The following is a 21,443-nucleotide window of genomic DNA, read 5'->3' as shown; positions in this document are numbered from 1 at the left end:
CACATCTATAGAAACTCCATTAGCCTCATTAGGCAGAGTTATGTAAGAATGGACTTCTTTATAGAGAGGAAAGATAAGACCAAATCTTTTAAAGAAGTTACATTCTTGCAAGATTAAAACCTCAGACTGAAATCTAGAACCCAAGGTAGGCATCTTGGCATCCTCTACAGAGTGAAGGGAGAGTGCTGCCTCAGAACAGCAATTTGGAAGACTCAGGTACTAGCAGGTACTAGGTAAGGAGCAGTCTTGAGCTTATATGTACTAAATATTACAAAGGGATATGGAGTATGGCTATGTTTTTCCCTGTAATTTAGGCTGAAGTCAGTCCTGTTCTGACTACAGTCCAAAACTCCTGAAGGCAGAGTGCTACCATTGCTTTTTTAAAGGCACTAAGATCCACATTTTTTCATACTCAAATCACAGCGGTGATACCAGCTGTAATACAATAATCTTACAGTTAGAGCAGTCAGAAACGGATTCTTGCAGTGTGAGTGAGTTTAAAAAACGTGTACCACTTCCTTGCAGTGTGCCTTAACCATGGGCATTTATGCATGGTGGAATATAGTGTGTCCCTCTTGTCTGAAGTTTTGCTACTATGGGGAAGGGGTGGGGTGGGGGGAGGAAAAACAAAGGCGTGACCAGACAATCTGTCAGGGCCAATTGGATTCTGGAGCTTTCTTGCCTTTTTCTGGAAGGAGAGAAGAGCTTTTTTTCTGTTTGTGCCTTTGTTACAGAATTTCTTTGCAGTTTACGCCGTTTCAGCCAGTGAAAGAATTATGCCTTTTCTGACACAGCGTGGGGTTTTTGGTAGGTCTTTGGTTTGCTCAAGAGTTGTATGGTTTTTGTTTGTTTCATTTTGTGTTGTTTTTTTTTTTCCCCCCAGGCTTGATATCTACATTGGAAAGTGTCAGGTATGCATGAAGCACTGCCAAATCTCAGAAGCGAGCTCCTCCAATAACATTTGAGACATAAAGAGTCACTATAGGCCATTGTAAGTGTTCAGGAAGCACATAACAGCCAAAAGCAGAAATAGCAGTGTTGCGATGTCCCAGAACATCCCTGTAGTGTACTTAGCAAACTTGCAAAACCTATTCAGTGTTTACATTTGAATTGCGAATGTCTTAAAATATTGGTGAAACTACACATTCCACACTGATTAGAACTAAATCTCAAGGGGTTTTCCGAGCTTTGTTTACTGTGTAAGTAGTACAACCAAGTCTGAGTTTTCATCTTTTCCACTTTATTGATCTTTACAAATTTTGTATTGCTGTTATTCCCACAAAAAGCTATGTTTTCCTTCCTTGTCGTTATTGTGATGAAGCCATTAAATATTTTTGCTGTTTATTCCAGTACGGAAGGTTAACAAACTCTAGTAAGTTTATTTATTTTCCATTGACAGAAATAAAATACAATTAAAAAAGAATTTTGATGTGTGAGGCTTTACTCTCTTAACAAATCTTGACTGAGACGAAACTCCTGAAGTGAGCCTCAAGTTGGTCTCTGTCTATATCAAACTACTGAACAAGGTGGTATTTCATGTGTTCCAAAGTATGTCTCTGTATGTCCACTCAGGAATGTTTTCTGATCAGGAAAATTTTGCTATGACTCTTGTACATGCCTGAAAAATAGTTAATGGAAACCTAAAACTTTTCACTGAAAAAGCCTTCTGTACTCATGGAATGCAATGTCTGTTCATACCCATTTTTATTCTGTAAGGGATGGTGGTCTGTTTCTTTCAGTACACTTCCATGTAAGATTTCTTGTGAAGGAATGGATACTAGTTTTCCTTGTAGATTCAAGTGTAGTATAAAGAAATAAAAGTGTTCTTCTACTACAGTTCAACAGAATATCGTAAATGAAGCTCTACTGCCAGCTGTCTGCCAGGAAGTAGAACATAGCACTGTGTGAGTAAGCACCTGTTTTGAAATCAGGTAATGAATAACTAATCACAGTTAGAGCTAACTTCCAACACTTAGGAAAATTGATTTTGAGGGAAGGGAACATAAGACTTTGTTGTAAAAACTAAGGGGGATACTGAAACATATAACCCATCCATTCGGCTTTTGGATAACATGGACATTCATCTCCCAGTCTAAACACCAACAGTAGTCTGCAGCCTTCCTAAAGTATTCTTGGCAGGTGGTAAATATGTATTTGCTTTGATTTGGGCAGTGGGAAAAAAACCAGAGAAACATTGCAAGCAGTAGGATACCATATAAGAAGAGGAGAGGAATTATCAGCATCTTTTCTTCTGTTTGAGTTTTAAAACAAAAGTGAACCTTAGTGAATTCCTTGGGGGGGGCGGGGGGGGAGGGGGGAACGGGTAACCACCTACCTCCAAGGAAGGCAAGAGGTACAGATTACAAGAGGATTGGATTATGTGCTGGTTTTGGCTGGGGCAGAGTTAACTTTCTTCACAGTATCTAGTATGGGGCTGTGTTTTGGATTTGTGCTGGAAACAGTGTTGATAACACAGGGATGTTTCAGTTACTGCTGAGCAGTGCTTGCACAGAGTCAAGGCCTTTTCTGCTTCTCACCCCACCAGCGAGTAGGCTGGGGGTGCACAAGAAGCTGGGAGGGGACACAGCTGGGACAGCTGACCCCAACTGACCAAACGGCTATTCCGTACCATATGATGTCATGCTCAGCATATAAAGCTGGGGTAAGAAGAAGGAAGGGAGGGACATTCAGAGTTAATGGCGTTCTGTCTTCCCAAGTAACTGTTACGCATGGTGGAGCCCTGCTTTCCTGGGGATGGCTGAACACCTGCCTGCCGATGGGAAGCCGTGAATGAATCCCTTGTTTTGCTTTGCTTTGCTTGCATTTGCAGCTTTTGCTTTACCTATTAAACTGTCTATCTCAACCCGCAAGTTTTCTCACTTTTCTTCTCCTGATTCCTTCCCCCATCCCACTGGGGGGTACTGAGCAAGTGGCTGTGTGGTGCTTAGTTGCCAGCTGGCGTTAAACCACAACAATGGAGGAACAGAGAAGGGTTTAAGACTTAATCTTCTCCTTAATTTTTCCTTCCTGGGTGACTAAACAGCTGAATGTTCATAATGCTGGTTCTATGCACTGTACGCTAACTGGAATGAATCCCATTCTGAAGCACCTGACTTCCACGAAGAGTTATGTAGAGATCATAACCGCTTTGGTTCAACACGGGGGGAGAAGGAGAATTAAACAATGCATATCCTGCTTTTAATCCCCACGACTGTTCTGGGATCTGTCCTTAGTATTACTAAGGTTGTTTTTGAATATTAATATCATAAAACTGTTACTAAAATAGATAACTTACACTTTTTCATTTTTAGGAAGGACAGTCTGTCATAGCAAAGTACTTTGAAAATGTCTGCTGTGGGATTTGATTAGGTCATGACATGCTAAAGGGTATGGGCAGAGGAACTTATGCTCCATTGCTTAGTTCCATCCCTCTCCAGCATGTGTCGTGTGCAAACCTGAAAATACATCAGTGTTTTTTTTGTTGCCAGAAGCATTTTTTATTGCATGTAATCAAATTGCTTTTCTAAAAGGCACTGCAGCATTCCTTGTAATAGCATTTGTGCTTCTTTTAAATAAATAGCGTTGAAAGGGAAGGTGAATGTAACACAGAAGTACAAGTGAGTGGCAACAGCAGAAATGCAGGACATTTCAGAGTTCTAAAAGTGAAGAGTGAAAGCATCTCCACCTAAGATAAATCTCACAGTAAATGGATCATTTTTTCCAGCTTAGGTAAGCCCAGATTTATTGTTTAAATTATGACATTTACATTAGAAGTAGGGGATATAAAAATAATCACATCATTCTCTGAACTTTTCCTGAAAAAATTGGTGTCTCTTCAGAACCTTTCACACTACAAGATCTGTATAACACTTTTTTTTTTTTTCCTCTGAAGTCCATCCAAGAGGTTTGCTGGTTTTTGTAGTATTCAACAAGCTTGAAAAACAACAGAACTCAAAATAGTCATCTCAAAACAAAAGTTTGTGCACTTTTTCCTATTTTGTCTTTGAAAGTGTGTCCTCAATGTGTTCTTAGTTTGTGTTTGTTAACTTGAGCGATAGCCACTAGGTGGCAGGAATAGCCAGTTGCTGAAGAGTTTAGCTGAATGCTTGGAAATATGCTTACGTTACTTCAGTAGAAGGAAGTAGCACAGGAGCGATTAATGCAGTTTGACCTGTAATGAAATATGAGGATGCATGTGCTGTAGAGTTTCACTAGAAGGGTCATCACATTAATCACACCATCTGAAAACACTTTAAGAGTTTTAAGGTAACCTGAGCTAACTCTTGAAGTATTTTCAATCTATTTACAGTACCTATCTACTCAATATGCAGTCAAAATTTCATTTCAAGTATTTTACTAGATCACATGTCAATCTTACCACCAGTAAATTTTTTTTAAATTATGTTGATATCATCACTTATATGAAATTAGTTATTAACTTGGCAACTTACATATAAAAAGCAGAGGGTAGAAACGGCTTTTACGAAATAGTTTCAGCAGTAGACGATAGTTGTTGCTTCCTAAAATACACATTGCACATTTCAGTGGCACTATTTGTCAGAGCAGAGAGAAGATATGCCCGTTGCATCAGAAGATAAGCCCATTTTACAGCTGAAAGAACAATTTGAGACTTGTTAAACAGTGGGACAAAGCAGAAGGTAGATTTTCTGTTAATTAAGGCCTCCCAAAATAGATGGTTTTACCATACAGACTACACCATACCAGTACAGCTGTGCAGATGCAGACCCAGTATCAGTGATGAGGTTGAATTTCTCTGCTGTGCAATTTGCATGGCACTGTGTGGTAAGGTCACGCCACTATGTCATCTTACACATCAATTAGGCCCATAATGCAGAGCTGTGCATAAGAAGACCCTGCACTGTATCTGCTGCATGGGATAAGAGAATGTCAGGCTCCATCTATATTAGCAATTCCTGGGGCACAACCAGAGTGGATCTGTAAAGTTAAATGATTGGTGCTGATGACCCAATATTCAAGTCAACAGATTTTAAGGGAGGGAGGATTATTTAAGACTAGCTCTAGTGAAGTCACATGGACTGGATGTCAGCTAGCATTTGAAAAGCATTTTTTGAGTTAGTTTCATTCCAAAGAATTCATTTGTGGTCAGTGGAATAGGTCTGCAGTGCTGATTAAAGCAGGGTAAATGGGAATCGTAGGGAAATTCACCTACTGTTCTAAACTAAAACTGATGTAAAAGAACCTACAGGGAAGCCAGACTTAGGCACTCTGTGGGTAAATTTCCAGTTCTTCAGCATGGCGATGAATGACCGTACAGGAAAAGGAGTAACCATCTTCAGAATAGAACTTTAATAATTTCAGTTCTTTACATTCAAATAGTTCCGTTTTGCATAATAAATACTATATTTCTAAAGATCTATAGATCCAAAAGTTTGCTTGCTTTTTTTTTTTTTTTTTAATTCTGAGATTAGTTTATTCTGAGCGGGAAAAGGAAGTTGGATATGCAATTCAATTCTGTCATTAGAAATATTGAATAATATTTCCGATGAGTGGTGGAACGAACTATTGCATGTAGTGATGGTGGGTGAGCTAATTGAATTGTGAGTCATGAAATCACAGGAACTAAGAAGTGGAAAAAGACCTGTTAAATCATCTAGTTGTCTGTGAAGAGACAAACCGAATGATCTAATAGGTTTTTAACATTATTCATTTCTATGGTCCATATCGATTAACAAGGTTCTGGCCCCAGCGCTACAAGCTGTATGTGAAGAAAGAGCCACAGTCTCTTGCAGAGTTTAATGAACACCATGGGTGTCTGTAGAGGTACACATTTTGGATTATGCAGATCTGACGGCACTTGTGTGGTCTTAATTCATAGTCACTTAAAATCTTAGCCAACCTGTTTCTGAATTTCACGCATGCAAGTAAAAATCAAACTTCCCACACTCTCAACCAAAGAATGTTTTTTTGCTCGGACACTGTCTATTCATGTGTCCACTGGATGCATAATGTTTAAGGAACATAGTCTTACCTGGAATCTCTATGCACAATTTTCATTTAAATGTAAAAACGTATATCGGAAAAGAAAAAGACTTTGGTTGCTTAAGTTTCTCCATCTCATAGTTCATGTTTATAATCTGTAAAAGGCCTTTTTGTTTAGGAATGTTGAACATCTCTATTTCCCACTGTAGCAGTGCTCAGCATCTTTTTGAAGCTGACATCCGTGGTTTAAGCTAGTCCCATGTTTGTTTTTTCTTAAAAGTCTTACAATGTTAGACTTCAGTGTTAATCATTATGTACATCTTGTTAAATATTTTACATCTTGTCTCTGTTTACAAACAGAATGAGTTCTTTAAAATTCTTTTCTGGCATTTGTCATTGGCCATTTGTATGAAATTTGAAATTGCAGTGCAAACAATAGCAATGTTCATTACAACATATACTTGCTTTTCATACTTTCAGCACAACCTGTCCTTTCATACTAGCACTCTCAGATGTTCATACGTATGTGTGTGGCCTTTAGCACTAGTTCTGTTTTTAATGAATGACCAAATCCTACCTTAAGATAGGTAGAGGAAGTTTGCTGTGTACTGAGATATCTGCATATGTAATGTCATCCATTGAGAGATGAGTTTAGAAATAGATTTTAAGTTAAAATACCTTAAAACTACTTTTTCTGGTAAATTTTAGCTATTTATACAGCATAAAGCAAAAATATTTCTGCACTATGGTCTTTCAGACAATATACTGGAAAAGTATGATATACTACAGCAGTTTTAATTGCTGCAGGGTGCTGATCCATCCTTGGAATTGAAGTACAGGATTTTGTCATCACATGTATTAAATAGGCAAAGACAGGCTGAAAATCACACCAGCACTGGGAGAAAATTTTGTCCTTATTGAAGTCAATGGCAAAACTCCCATTGAATTCACAAGGGCAAGGATTTCACTCCATATATTTAAGCAACAAGAAAAGTATTACATGTGTTACTAATATTGTGTGGAAAGTAAAAAACAGAAAGATTTTCAGTATCTATTTGGCTTTTCATTGTTTGTGATGCAGATTGGTTTTGATTCTCAAGTCTCTTAAAGCAAAAATGATACATAGGTAGTTTTCACTTTAAGGATTTGCTTGCACAGTCAGACTTCCAGAAGTGCATCCCATGTGCCTGTCAGCGTTTCATTGAATTTTTCATCTGTGAATTTGATTGTAGGATCAAGACTCCGAAGATGACGGTACCACAATTGAAAGATAGAATGTACTCAGTAGCATGATTTTTCATTTGAAATTCACTCCTGCTTGACCCAGAGCTTGGCCACATTCAGGAAATTATGTAAGTCGCACCTCCTGATCCAGACTTTGTGCTAAGCTCTTTTCCCAGCATTCAGTCTACTCTTAAGTTTTCCCTTCTCTGTCATGTAAAGTGGTATTTCTGGGCAGGTGGAGATTTCTGCTTCATATACTTTACTTTTACTTGCAATCTAAGCCATGTAAAACACATTCAGGCCTTGTACATAGTAAGTTTTTGGTACCAGCTCAACTGCCTTAGTGCAAAACCTAGTCCCCTTACGCTCCACACAGATACGCTGAGGTTTACCAGTGCATCGTACCTTGGTTTCAAAACAGCAACATCTAAACCAGTGGCTAAAAAGGCTGAATAAACATGATTCCAAGTATTACCCTATGGATTTCCATATAAATTCTTATAACAATACTTTTTTTCTATACAGATTTCTTTATACAGTAACAGGGAACGTTCTAAACTAAGAAGTCATAAGGCATTGCTGCATATTGTGAAGTGTTTCACTTGTATGTTAAGAATAGATTCCAAATACTGAGACAGCCAGTCGTCTTCAAAATGAGCGCATGTCCAAGGGGCAGTTATGCACAGCTCATGTACAACCCATGTGTGCACAAAATGAAATTAACTCTCTGATTCCCACATACTGCTGAAGGTATGTATCACCAAAGTGCTTGTACTCATGTTTTATATAATGCATGATCTTACCTTGAAATACTTACTGTGGTGAGACCAGCATTTAAGATAACCAGTGTGCTCTTGAATAATAAATGATGATGACCTGCTAAGATTGCTACTGCTGTATCTACAACATACAGAGGTAAATATGAGTTCAATAAAAGAAACCTCACATACAAATTACATTTACACTCTATAGATAAAAATGTTACCTGTTAATTCATGCATCAAGGTCCATAATCTATGGATAGAACTTTGTCAATTAAAAACAAGACACAAACAAACAGAAGGAATACTTCATTACCTCTACCATATTTTAATATTAAGAAATCATCTCTAGGCTAAACTTAGATATGTAATTTGCACATATGTTATTTTCAAAATAAAGAGGAAAATTTACCCTTATGGAAGTCAGTGACAGATTTACCATTGAATTTGGAAAAGTCTAGATATTTTTTTTTTTAGTGGCAGATCTGACTATTTTATGTAAGATTTGAGCAAAAGGGAGATAATTTTTATGTATAGAGTACTCCTTAGCATGGTTTTGTCATGAGCCAACAAACACACTTTCAAAAACTTTCTGGGCATGATTATAAACTCAGCTTGGGTCAGGGACTATTTTACAGTAGAAGGTTTGGATGCAGTCACCTTGTTTTGGAAATTAAGGAAGTTTAATGATGAGGGTGCAACTGGATTATTCCAGTTGAGTGAAGGGGCAGAGAATAATCCCAGGTCCTGTTTGGCACACCTGGGGCACAGATGTAGCCTCTGTGAGTGGATTTCTAAGAACCTGACTTCATTCCCACTGAAAAGGGTACACAGTGACTTTTCTAGATATTTTGTTGGAAAAACTACATTGTCACTTCCCTAATGTAAAAGAAGGGTTATTAAAAGTAGAAATTACTCAGTCTTCTCTGCTTCTGCAGAGGGCACATCCCTAGTAGAAGAAAGCAAGCAATTTCTGTTTTGTCCAAACAAAATGGGTTTGAAGCTTAGCTGGCAGGTAGTTACTGTAGTTTTCTTTGTTACATGAGCTAATGCAGGGGACTGGAAAAGGTAGGAGGAGCTTGAGGGTCACATTCATTCAAATGGTCATAGGGTTCATAGAAGTGACTCGTTTTCTTTCATGTGTTCTGTGTCAGGGCGATCTTTCAGCTGAACAGGTCAGTGTGGCCTGAAATTGCGCATTATCTGTTGATCTGAGCCCTAAAGTGTTTGCTTTGAATAATTCTTATCATTCCTGCCCCCCCCCCAAAAAAAATAATTACACAATGTGCAATACCTCTAAAAGGTCTTATCAGGAATCTTTCGTAGCAAGAATAGTCAAACCTTAAAAGACAAAAATATAAGTAATTGACAAAATACAAAATTAGTCAAGAACTATATACCACTGGGAGTACATATCCAGCAAAATAAAAATCAGAATATAAATATGCATTGAATATAAGCAAGTCTATAAACATAGTAGCTTTGAGCTGGCTACCATGGGTAAACAGCAGGAAAAAGGCCATTGCAGAGACTTCACCATGGATTGTGCAATCACATGAGGGACCTTAGGCATATACTTTAGTTGCTATCCTGCTCTGACATCTGCAGTCTTCAAATAATGTATTTTGTGCTTGCTTAAACCATTCTCCACTGCAGTCGCATCTTCAGTTGCAGGATCAATACACATCAGAGAAAAGCTGCTATGAATTCTCTCAAAATAGCTAGACTGAAAGTCAAACTATGTACTAGGTTCTTTGAGTTTCAGTATTCACAAATGTGTAAGGAAAAAAAAAATAGTTGGATCCAAAGATTGTTTCAGTGAAAAATATTGTTTTGAAGACTGATGCTTTTCTTAACAGTCTTGGCACTTTTGGGACTTTCCCCTCAATTAAAAAAAAAAAAAGAAAAAAAAAAGAAAAAAAGGACAAATACATATTTGGGAGAAATTAAAACATTACTAAAAATTGAAAATCAAACACAAGTATGGAAAATAACAGTTGGACTTGATGATCTTAAAGATCTTTTCCAACCTAAACGATTCTATGATTCTAAAATAACTCTTCTTTACAATCCAGAAACTTGCTAAAGAGCTTTAACAGATTGGGGAAATTTTCTGCTAAATAAAAGAAAAGTAGCCTTAGTAGGACTTTTGGTCCATTTTTAAATTTTCTGTGAATACCAATTAATATATTTGCATCACATTAGCTATGAACTTCTGAGAGTCATTCAGAACTCTGTCCTGATCTGCCTTTGTCCTTCACTTTGATGCTTACAGTGAGACCAGGAAATGTCAGGACCAAAATGTACATAATGCACTGATACAGATTTTGAAGTTGCATAAAACTTCGCAACTTAATGGGTTTTGAGGTTGTATAAACTTTCTAGATTTCTCTCTTAAGCAAATAAATCCTGCCTATTTTGCATTTTAAATGCCAAACTGTCTTCATGGTATCTTTTCTCAGTTCTTTTTAAGCAGACTGATGTTTTGTCTCTTTACAGTGCCACATCAAACTTAACATTTATTTAGCACATTATTTGCCTTAGAATAAGAGTAGACGCATAGAAGCCTTCGAAATCGCAAGTGTGGAGACAGCCCAGTCCTGATAAATTTCTTTTCATTTACAGTTTTAATATATACATATACATATGTATATGTATATACATATATCTTTTTCATATACAGTTTTAATATGTATTGGGAAACTCTATTTATACTTGGAGTTGAATTGGAAATCTGACTTAAGTGCTAAATGATGGGTAGGGCAGTGCTGCGATACCAGTGATACCATCTTAAGATCAGTTCAGATCAGAGTCTTCCACCTTCATGAGCTGAGTTGAAATTGTGTCTCAAAAGCTTTGTTTCACCCTGGATAGGAAAAATTCCTATTCCAAGTGATACTTGGTGCCATGTAAAGCAATGATTGTAATTTTCTATTAAGCTAAAAGCAATCTTGGGATGGGCAGTTCCAACTCTACATCTTTGTTTCCAGCTACTTCAGAACTGAAGGAGAGTTGATAATTGGCATCTCTTTAAGTATGCCTGCTCTAGGAAAGTCTCAGTGTATAAGAAATTCATAGCTGCTTCTGAAGTACGTATTTATCTGATTGTTTTATTTTTCCCCTCACAGGAAATGGTGAAACTTAATGTATGCTAATTAAGTCTGTTTGCCCAGATGGACTGAGGCCACATTTCAAGAGTGATCCAACACCTGATAAAACAGTGACTTGAAAAAAGGCTCCTTGCAAACAAACCTGAAAGGTAAGGTTGTATTGATAATTTTCAAGAAAAGAAATCATTTTGCAGACAAGCTTCACAAACAGGTCTACAGAAAATAGGCTAAAGGGTAATGATCCTAGTCTATGTGACTTCTCACATGAACCTTTCCTTGGAATCAACAAATTAAGTCAGAGTCATGGTAATTTCGGGGAGTGAATCACTGAAGATAAACAGTATACCTGATCTAACGATAAAGCAGAATAAATGAAGTTTGTTCAATCTACAAAACAGCACTTTAAAACTTGGGAGAGTGTCCCTTGAATTTGGTAAACATGTACACTGTAACTATTTGAGCTAACTCGTGCTAGAAATTGTGCATATCTAGAAATTGCACATAGCTAGAAATTGCAAATCCTGAATTTATCTTGAAGATTGCTGTGTTGCTATTGCTTGTAGATTATTACCATGCAATTAATGATGCCGTTAGTTACATTTGTTACCTTCCTTGGCCTTGGTAACCTCTAATTTGCATGTTTCTGTTTCTGGGTCAGACATATAGATACTTTTATCATTCATTTAATTTGATTTCTTTGCTCTTTGCTTACCAAGGGCACTGGTCCAAGTCTCAGACTGCTGAATAGTTCCTGTTAATTACAGTACAATATTTCTGTTTTGTCACAATTGGGTATCATGGAGCTGAAAAATATAGGCGTTGCCTTAAAAATTTTGCACATTGGTATAATGACCCTGTCCTTACGTATGTGAGTACTCCTTATTCATGCAGTTTATCCTACTAATGCCAGATTTCTTGGCCTATATATTTAATTGCCAGTATTAATTCCAGGAGTCAGAATAACAAAAGAAACTGAATGTAATCAATTGATGTTACTGAAACCTGGGAAAGTTAGAGTTAGTGGATTGTTTTTTGGACAATGGTGAACATTAGGCAAAAGAAGAGGAAGCAACATTTTGTATATAAAGTAATAAAAACTCTCTGTGCTGCCAACAGCTCTGTAGCAAGTGACAATGAATGCTTGTGGATGGCTGTTCTGATTGCATAGTGCCTAAATGTCACGATCAGATACTTCTTCCCACGGTGTCCCCAGCTATGTGGTGTTATTTCTTTTCTGTCACATGACCAGAGGTACTGCAAACACAGAAAACAGATGCATGACTGGTCTTATTTCTGAGTGCTTCTCTGAAACAGCAAATTTTTGTGATGAATTGCACTGCACCATGACTGTATAGCACATTCATTGCCCATAATCTACTCCTGCCAGAAGAGAAACTTAGAAAGATGGTGACTGGCAGTAGAAGGCTTCCATCAGCTCAATTGAAAATCTGGGTAAAGACAGGCAGAAGTCTGCATGAACTGTTCGGATGACAGCATTTCTCTTCCTCATCTTCAGTTGCTAGTGTCTCAGTACCTCACTAATCTTCAGACTACCTACATGCCTACCACATGACTGGAAAGAGAACTTTAACCACCTCCAATAAACAGCAGATGAAAGCTGGCCGGTACTGTGGGCACATCCAGCCTCCTGCTTCTGTAAGACCTGAGGGAAGTGGAGGCAGTAGAAGCAGATCAGATAAATTGTCACATAAGGCTGTTACAGCCCTTTGTCTTCAGCATCAGCTGTCTTCATCTAACCATGACAGTGACGATTGCTGCCTTCCACAGGACTTCTCCTGTCAGTGGAGCTTAAAAGAATAGCCCATCTATTTCTCTTCTTTAGACTGCTTAAGAAGAAGAAAGCAAGCTGTATTTCTTTTATGGAGGTTTCAATCTCAGCAAAATACTGGAGACATCATTCCACCAATATTAAAGCATCCTCATAACTTCTTAAAATTAGGGAACAATCATGAGCCAATTAATTATAAATTTAGACAGGAGAGTGTTAGCGGTTGCTGACATTATTTTCATAGCATACTAGGTCCTGGAAAACCAAAATACAAACAGTCACACAGGACTGAAAATGTAAAGGAGGACAAATACAGTGGAATCAAATACATAGAAAGGGGAAACTGACAGGAATGGATTTAACTGAGAGGTCAGACAGTGAAGAAAGGTTGTAAGGAAAGTAAAAAGACATAAGGAGAAAACCATGTTTGGAAGACTTAAAGACATTTTTTAAAGTTTTAACTATATCAGGAATGATAGGATTTCTGTTAATTTTTTGTCTCTTTCTAGGAATGCAAAGATATGCTGTCAATAATGAGGCAGAAGTCTTCTAGAAATATTGTTATTTTCATTTTTGGAAAAGCATATTAGGTGATGCTACAGTAAGGTCATGCCCAAGTATTATCCACTCCAACAGTAACTAATAAAGATATTAGATGTCATCCATTATAATGCATACTTTAAAATAAGCATATAGGGATAACTCGCATCCAAACGTGTTTTGGCTGGTTTTTTTTTAAAGCTGCCAGAGGAGGCCTCTGCACTTTTAATACTAATTTTAGTAAGTCTTCAGGTACTTCTTAACTGAAAGAAAGCTAGCATTGTGTCAACAGTGGCTATTGTTTATGTAGAGTGTAGCAAGGTTTCAAAATAGTGTTTCATAGCATCTTGAAACCAAACTGAGGAGGTATGTACTGGGTAAGGTGGGACTACACTAGACTGGAAGACTCGGCTAGACTGCAGAACTTCAGAGAGTAACAGGCAGTGGTTAGAAGTCTAACTGATCGTTGGTTACTAGTGGCTTTCTTTAGTGCTGAATACCTGGTCCGAAACTGCTCAGCATCTTTATTAACCTGGACAACGGAACAGAAGGCACTCTTAGCAAGTACATGGGTGACAACAAATGGCAGGGAGTGATAGGTATGCTGGAGGGCAGAGCTGCTGCTGAGAAGGACTTTGACAAGGTAGAGAAGTAGACTGACAGGAACCTTTTGAAGTTCCACAAAACTAAGTACAGGGTCTTACATCTGGAGTAGAGTAAGACCAGTAACAGAACAGGCTGGGGACTGACTTGATAAAAAATAGCCTTGCGGGACAGGAACTAGTAGACAAGTTGAACATGTGTCAGCAGTATGCCCCTCCAGCTATAAAGGCCTACATTATAAGAAGCTGTATTAGCCAAGAGAGTAGCTAGAAGGTCAAGGGAAGTAATTATTCCTCTATATTGAGCACTGTTAAAACTGCATCTGGGATACTGTGTCTGGTCATGGGGCTCTGAAGTAGAAGACACTGGCAAACTGGAGAGAGTCTGGAGGAAAGCTGACAAGATGGTTAGGAGTCTGGAGCACATGATGTATGAGGTGAGAGAGCTGGGTTTGTTCAGCTTTAGGAAAAGAGAGCTATAGGGTGATCTTGTTGCTGTCTTCAACTACCTTATAGGTACCTCTTTGAGAAAATGGAGCCACATGCTTCTCTGGGATGAACAGTGGAAGGGTGAGGGAAATAAAGTGCAAAACCAGAAATTCCGGTTAGATACAAAAAAAGAAAGTCTTTCGGGGGGGGGGGGGGAGGGGGGCGGTGATCAAATGATGGCACAGGTTTCCCAGAGAGGCTGCGGAATCTCCATCCTTGGAAATTATTCAGAAGTCAGCCGGACACAGTCCTAAGCAACCTGGTCTAACTTTGAAGTCAGCTCTGTTCTGAGAAGTGGTTGGACCAGATGGCCTCTTGAGATTCCTGCCAGGCTAATTTCCTCTATAATTCTGTGATCTAACCATTAAAGGGGATCAACCATTCAATGCTCAACTTCCATAATTTCTGGAGTTTCTTGTACATAGTTTGGATGATAGGATTCTATTACTGCCACAAATCAAGATGGAAGGTGTGTGAGATATCCATTTGTAATTCCTAAAATAATTTAACTTCTCTGTGAGAAGAAAGGAAAACTAAAGACTCAACTACACAAATACCACAGAATCCCTCAAAAATATGAAGGAAATGTAAAGTTAATGGCACAAATTTACATAACATTTCGTCTAAGTTCATATCAAATATAAGAAAGAAATATCTTGTATTTGGGTAGTCCAAAGTTGAAAGATACAGCTTTTGCAAACATTCTTCAGCTGTCTCAATTAGATGCTTTTAAATTCCTGTAATGTCACAGAAATGCCTCTGTATTCTGAAATTATTTTTAAAATGTTTCCTTATAGTTCAGTCTTGAAAATACCTTCTCAGCTTAAGTAGCAGTAACTCCAGTATTGCTAACAGCACTGTCATTCCTGTTGGTGCTTTTTATTTAAAATATCCAATGTAACATGTTTAGTGTATCTTTACTAAAACTCTTAAGTGCTTCAGGCATCAATTGTTCTTAACTGCCAGTTCCATGTAGAAATGATAAATAATTGCCTGTCATAGCAATGGGTTCTTGAAGAGGAGGTAATTTGCTTTTGGCCCTTTCCAGTAGCGGTGTATTGTCTGATCCTTTGGTAGGGTGGAGCCAAGGTTTTGTTGCTCTCTTTCTTCCATTTATTTCCTTCCCACCTGAGGATGAAAGAAGTGAACATGCGCTGAGCCTATCAGGTGTAATGCAAGAAACCTGGTAGTGGGGCAGAAACAAAACTGAAATCCAGTTAGGCCCTATCATAGTCTTATACATCAGCACATATTTGAGCCATGAAACAGTACTGGGCAGAACCACTGCTGTATCACCAGCTGTCGTAAGAAATTAAAGGGAACGTATTCTTTGGAAGCAGAAAGACTTCAGTACCAGTTACCTATAGTGTGTGGTGGTCTTAGGGGTAATTAGCAGGCATCACAGTGACAGCTCTGAAAACTGAAAAATTGACACAATAATGAGATTTTAATAAATTTTAACTGTTTCCTGGTAACCCTAAGACCATTATCTGGGAGTGGAACATAAGTCGGTTGTTTTCTGTACTGTCTTAGTCAGGAGTGTGTGTATTAAAACAATTGTCGATGAGTGTATACTTGCTCACTTGGTTATCTCGCTTTTCTGGCTAGATTTTATAATTCCTTCTGAGGTTTTTTTTCCTCTTCACAGTTTTATCATCCAGTGGAGAATGAGGCGAGAGGAGTACTTACAATCTCTAATTAATGGTAGAACAATGAAACTGTCCTAGATATAATGGTTCAGATTCAGTTTCATTGAAGAGTCTGCAACACTGTCTCCTGGTATTTCCTGTCTACTATATGGACCTGGAGGAGCTCAGATGATAGGTTAGACTCTGTAGATGCAAGTACAGTATAGTAGGTTCTTAGCCAAAAACAACTATGACAAGCACCCTTGTGAATTTTTTCAGCTGCGAGACCTGTGCAGTATTTGTACAGGGAGCAGGACTCTTATCAATAGTGCTGACTCTACCACTGTTTATCAGTATTGTGCATGTAGGTTAAAACTGGTGTCAGTGAGTGAATGAACTCAAGCCTGAAACCAGTGTCTGCCTGTACCTCCTGTTTACCCCAGTCCTTATCAGAGAAGTTATAAAGAAGCTGTTCTATCTGAACCCATTTGGATTATAAAGAAGCAAGAAGAAATACCATGCGTTAATTACTAAGATCCCAGATACCTGGACTTTGCACACGACAAATCTCTGTTGGCTGCAACCTTTGCACAGCACAATAAATATGTCTGCTGCGTGGCAGTGAGCTCATTGAGTTAGTAACAGAAAAACAAAGAAATGGTTTGAAGTTAGTCTTGTAAAAATACTCTTAAATGCCAAAGGAACCACTGCTTTACAGCAAATGTATGCTATAATAATAAATTAACTTAATAGAGGAAAAAAGTCTTTGTCTTTGTCTTTCAGTACTGTTAATTGATCATGGTTTTATAGCAAAATTTGAATTTTACTCAGACACGGAAGTGAGATATAAATAAACAAAAAAAAGTACCTTTTGACTAGAAAAACAGTTTAATATCTGCCAACTGTAATGTCAGATGTATTCTGATACACTTTTTGGAAAACTGAAATCAGATACATAATTCAAATTCTATTGTATATGTTTTCACCAAAACTTTTTTTTTTTTTTCTGGGAAAAGCAGAGAAAATACACGTGATATTTTCATAAATTTCCCCTTTGCATTTTTCAGTCAAGTAAACAGACCTAGAGTCATAGTGTTAAGAGTTGGAATTTTTAAGGGAACTGGGCCTGGAAGAGAATTTCTTAAAACATCCAGGCAGTGAAGTACAAGTGACATAAATGGGATTACTTGAAGTAGTGGCACAAATGGAAGACATAAACTGGTATTGCGATTAGGTGTCTTTATGTATCACAAGATTCTTAAATGCTTTTGGAAAGCTGGCTCTAGCCTTTACTCTATTTTCATTGGTTTTAATTTTTTTAGATTAGAAAAAGAAATGCAAGCTATTCGCAAATCAAAAAGCAATCCAGGTGTAAATTTCAGAAATATTCATATTTTGTTAATTCCCAGTGTTCAAACTTATCTGGTTACTTTTAACATACATGTTTTACAGGGACATAGCGTAGAATACTGTGCATGGAAGTGCACTGGACTAACACAAAGCCTGAATTTCATCCATTTGCTTTCAAAGGGCAAGGTAAAAAAAAGACCTTTGGGCGTGTGAAACTCAATGCAGTTAGGATTTTAGGCAACTGAGTTCATTAGAGTTGTTTATATAAACCTTAGTTGGGCACCTAAGGTTTTGTGGGTGCTTATTATTTTAGTGAAAACTTAATTTGGTGCCAAAATGTTTTATGTTCCCTGAAGCACCACTGTCTTGGCTTCTCAGTGCTGCTCTCTCCCTTAAGGCTGTTTATGATTTACAAACAAGGCATTTCAATGTCAGCTCCTTTGGGAGGTCAGTTCAAACAGTGGTCTCTTGGCACCTCTAACACACATGGACAGCATTTATTTCAACACAAAGTACAGCAGTCACAGACAGTTTAATCCGAACGTACAGCTGGAGGAAGCATCAGACTTGTGTATAACAGTCTAGAGAGTTAAACCAATTGTCCAGGAAATGGAAGTCAGGGTTTCCAGACTCCTCAGTCCATATATGTTCTATCTGACTTTGCTCAGCTTTCCGGTGACTGCTCGATCCCTTAGGTGACAGACAAAAATGCAATGCAAACTAGTCACCACTCCTTTTACTAAATAATTTAGTAAGTAAATTTGAAGAACATCTTATTTTTACTTTTACTCAGATATTTTATCTGTGTAGCACAGCCCATCATTTCATGCTCAGTCAAAATTCCTACCTAGGTAAGAAGTCCTGAGCAAGCAAAGAATACAAGGCTAAGCTCTGTTTCTTACAAAGGTAACAATGACAGGCTAACATAATCTTTTTAATTTCTAGGGAGATGATAATAATAATGATAACATACTGATTTCTTGAATTAACCTCAACTTAAAAGAACACTTTCTGAGAAGTGATGCTTAATCTTACATCTTCTTTAGTTGAAGAGACACTGTAAGCCTTTTGCTTTACAAAATACAAAAAATAAAAGCAAAGAAATGAAAAAGAAGCAACCTAAAGAAGTTAAAAAAGAAGCAACCCAATCGTTGAACAATGACTGGAAGTAGAGAAAGGAAGTAGAGAAACAGCTAAACTTTCCCAGTGACAGCTGACAGTGTTGCAGGGGTAAGAGGAGACACAAGACACTCCTTTAGGTTATTGTCCTAGCTATCTCTATTATGACAGGGGAATAAGTAAGTTGTGATGCAGGTAGGTACTCAAAAAAGGAATGAATCACTTGAGATGATCTGAAGATGTAACTACATTCACTTCTTAATCTGGATCCAGCATGTGCTCCTAAAGCAAACCTCCTGCTTACTCTGCTTTGATTCACATTACAGAGCTGTCTTGGAGTGCACAAACTGGATTCCTTTCAAATGAGGTTAAACCAGGTGTGCACCTTAAGATCTCCAGTCCTAACTTGTATTGTCTGTGGGACCAGACTAAAACTAATCTGAAGTCCACAAAAAGCATATACTATGGCTACTAGGTCATCAGCATGAGCAGTTTGCTCTGCATGTCCACTGCTTTTGATCTGCAGTACTTGCTGGTGAAGGTATACCATGATTAACGCCCTGGAAGAAAGTACATCTTTCTACTGACTGTAGGTGAATCTTGAAGGATTTGCTAGGTCAGTGCCTAAGAACAGGTGGCTGAATAAGCTCAGTGAATCTCATTATTTTTTTCTAGTTTTGCCATCGGCCACCACATAAGCCTCCAGCTCCTTGTCCACATGTAGCAAAGCCAAAGTTCATTTCCAAAAGAGTACCATAGTTAGGAATTATTTGAAAATTAATATGAAGTTGTTTCCTTCCTCAGCATTCGTTATGCACTTACATAATTTCTTTCCTGGTAGCAGTTTATTGTCCATTTGTTACCCCTTCCGTGGTTTCCTCAGAATCTGTTCTGCCTGGGTCAGTGGAGAGAGCAATAAGCAGTATTGAGCTCTCCCATAGTTTTCATGTGAATCGTCAGAGAAAAGTTGATCAGAAAACAAGATACACAGAGGGGAATGCAAAAGTGGACAAAATGTGCCAGCTCAAAATAATAACCTCCTATGACAAGATAGGAGACCAGTGTTAGATAAGTGCTGGCAGTGGGCAAAGTAGAGAAAAGTAAGCTCTGTAAGAGGTGCTTGAAGGAATGTCAGAGAGAACCGACAAGAAAGGCATTTTTTAATGGAAATTTAAAATATATGAGCCAGACGTGTTTCTGTAATCAGAATACCCTGTAGCTTAGAAAAAGAAAGCTGAAATATATCAGACAGAGTGAGCTTTGGACTATACTGGTAGTCCAAAAAGGTTAAAACTTAAGCAGTTTTGAGGAGCAGTAGATGTAAAGTGCAGACAGATCATAAGGATTGTAACCAAATGCTGGTCCATTTCAGAAATCCATGACCAAAATACTGTATTTATTAAAACAAAAATAAATAAAACCTAAATATTAGCATTCAACTTTCAACTCAGATATAAGCTCAATTTATTCTGACTTCAGAAGTTATTTCATGTCAGCTAAGCTGATCTAGCTGTCAACATACATATGCTTAACCCTAAGGAGATGTGAACTTAACCTAACATTAAGTTTCATTTGCTGCAAGCTAGGAGTTAGCACATGGAGAATTACTCTAGTGACTTGGCTATTCGACTAAACCTTCATTCTGTTCCTAACGGATAAGCATTCAACAATATGAAAAAAATGCAACCTTGTACCTTGCATATTATAATTACTTTTCTTTTGGGGTAATAGGGATTGATATGTTCTATAATTCACTATAGAGCTGTGGGAATGGCTCATGACCTAAATTATACTGAGCTGCAAAACCCAAGATTTTGAACCATGAAAACTAATTCTGCAATTTATCTTTAAAAAACAATACTTCCTTGCACCTCGTTGTAGATGAATAGGGTGCACTTACTGGCATTCAGAGAAACAAATGGTTAATGGTGAGGACAGCAAAATAATCTTTGTAGAAACAGTGGCCACCAAATAAATGTTTAACTAAAATAAATTTGCCCTAGATTTCTTTGGCAAAATAACCAGGACACTGAAAAGTACACAGAAGTTTTCCCAGCACTTTTCATTCCCTTTTCATGGAAAACAATGGTTCAAAATTAAAGAAAAAGACCTCCATTCTCAAAATACTTTGCTTTCTACTAGACTTTGTTTATGAGAAATTCTTCTTAAATCTGTGGAAAGTTTTCTAGGAAAAGTCTTTAAAAGGCTTTTAAAAACTCACAAAATACATGATGAATCTCACTTTAAAAGATCTGAGTTCAGTGGGTTTCCTTTCTTTTTTTTTTTTACAGTGCATCTTTAGCTATGAATATTTGTGGCTTCCACATAGTGTTGGAAGGGAGCAGGAGTGCAAACCCACCACTGGGAGGGTCCATGGCAGCATGGCACATGACTGCTTTTAGCAAGAGAGATCTGGTAGAGCTGTGAACCCAATAGACCCTGACTGTAACTTTGGGCCAAAATCTTTATATTTCAGTAGCCTTTACCTGCTGTCACCCATCTGCGAGCGGTTTGAAAGTCTCAGTCTGAGCATGTTCTGTGCCAATCCTTGTCCAACTTGGATATCTATGAGTGTGCTGATAATATAAAGACAGAGCAACCAGGATTTTTTAGTTTAACCTCTTCCCTTTGGAGATTTTTTTAATGGATAAGTAATGAAGGCTTACAGGACTGAAAGATTTTTGAAGAGCCTGCCTAAGGCGAGCTCTCATCCTCTCTGTGAAGAAAAACTCAAAGGATGAAATCCTGGCTCTTGTAGTTGATGGCAGAACTCCCATTGACTTCAGTGGGGATAGGATTTCTTCCAAAGTGCACAGAGTATTCCCAAGTCAAAATGTAAGCACACCGGCTTATTAATAAATGCACAATAA

This window comes from Nipponia nippon, unplaced genomic scaffold (assembly GCF_047370975.1).
Source record: "Nipponia nippon isolate SJK-2023a ecotype South Korea unplaced genomic scaffold, ASM4737097v1 scaffold_4, whole genome shotgun sequence".
Taxonomy (NCBI): domain Eukaryota; kingdom Metazoa; phylum Chordata; class Aves; order Pelecaniformes; family Threskiornithidae; genus Nipponia; species Nipponia nippon.
The sequence above is the reverse complement of the archived record's forward strand: the minus strand, read 5'-3'. Positions refer to the sequence as shown.